Source organism: Arachis duranensis, chromosome 3 (genome assembly GCF_000817695.3).
Source record: "Arachis duranensis cultivar V14167 chromosome 3, aradu.V14167.gnm2.J7QH, whole genome shotgun sequence".
In the NCBI taxonomy this organism is placed as follows: domain Eukaryota; kingdom Viridiplantae; phylum Streptophyta; class Magnoliopsida; order Fabales; family Fabaceae; genus Arachis; species Arachis duranensis.
The window spans coordinates 68,369,135-68,370,691 of record NC_029774.3 but is presented as its reverse complement, the minus strand read 5'-3'; positions in this window follow the sequence as shown (position 1 = coordinate 68,370,691).

Genomic DNA, 1,557 nt, shown 5'->3' with positions numbered 1-1,557 from the left:
GAAACTCTGTAGGTTCTTCTTGTGGAAGACCGAAATACTGGCAGTTTTGCTGCACCATGATAATGAGCTGAGGATTCAACTCAAAGCTACTAACTCCAATGGAGGGTATACAGATACTGCTCCCATATGAAGCAGTAGTGGGGTTAGTATATGACCCCAGAGTCCTCCTGGACTGTTCATTCCCACTTAATTCCATGATGGAATAAAAGAGATGATATGTATGTTGATATTATTCATTTTATAAAAATTAATTTTTATAAAATAAAATAAAAACGAAATAAATAAAAGAAATTGAAAATATTTTGAAATTGAAATCTGAATCTTTATATAAAATTTTCGAAAATGTAGTTCAAAATTAGTTAGAAAAGGTATATTTTTTTTTTGAATTTTGAATTTTATGATGAAAGAGAAAAACACACAAAATACACAAGACTTAAAATTTTTAGATCCAATGCTCTTTATTTTCAAAAAGTTTGGAGGGAAAATACCAAGGCACACCAAACTTAAAAATTTTAAGATCAAAGCACAAAGAAGACTCAAGAACACTTTGAAGACTCACCTTGAAGATTCACAAGAACACCAAGAACAAAAGAAAGAACACCAAACTTAAAATTTTTAGAAAACCAAGAAAAATTTTCAAAAATTAAAGAAAAATTAACAAGGAAACACCAAACTTAGAGTTTGGCACAAGATTCAATCAAAGAAAAATTATTTTTGAAAAAGATTCCAAAGAAGATGCCCAATTATCAAGAACAACTCCTAATGCTCCAGCCAATTGGGCAGTAACTTCAATGTTGATTTTAAAGATGTATTATATTTATGGATATAAGTAAAAAAATTTTTGAAAGTTAATGTTTTGAAAAAGCACAAGAAAAACAAGAAAAGACACAAAAGAAGAAAAAACTCAAGATCAAACAAGCAAAATAAACAAGAACAACTTGAAGATCAATGAAGAACAAAGACACTAATACGAAAATTTTAAAGAAAAATACAAAACATGCAATTGACACCAAACTTAGAATAAGACACTAGACTCAAAGATAAATTAAAAATTAATAAAGAAAAATAATATTTTTGAAAAGAAAATAAAAGACTCTGACCCAATTACCAAAATCTTCCTAATCTAAGAAATAAAATAAACCTTTAGTTGTTCAAACTCGAACAATCCCCGGCAACGGCGCCAAAAACTTGGTGCACGAATTTGTGATCCGCACAACTAACCAGCAAGTGCACTGGGTCGTCCAAGTAATACCTTACGTGAGTAAGGGTCGATCCCACGGAGATTATTGGTTTGAATCAAGCTATGTTTATCTTATTATTCTTAGTCAGGATATCAATTAAAATTATCAGTTGGAATTATTAGATTGGAAAAATAAAAGAGAATAAAAGCGTTACTTGTTGTGCAGTAATGAGAAATATGTTGGAGTTTTGGAGATGTTTTGTCCTCTGAACTTCAACTCTTCCTTGAAATCCTTTTCCACACGCAAAGTCCCTTCCATGGCAAGCTCTATGTAGGGTGTCACCGTTGTCAATGGCTACTTTCCATCCTCTCAGTGA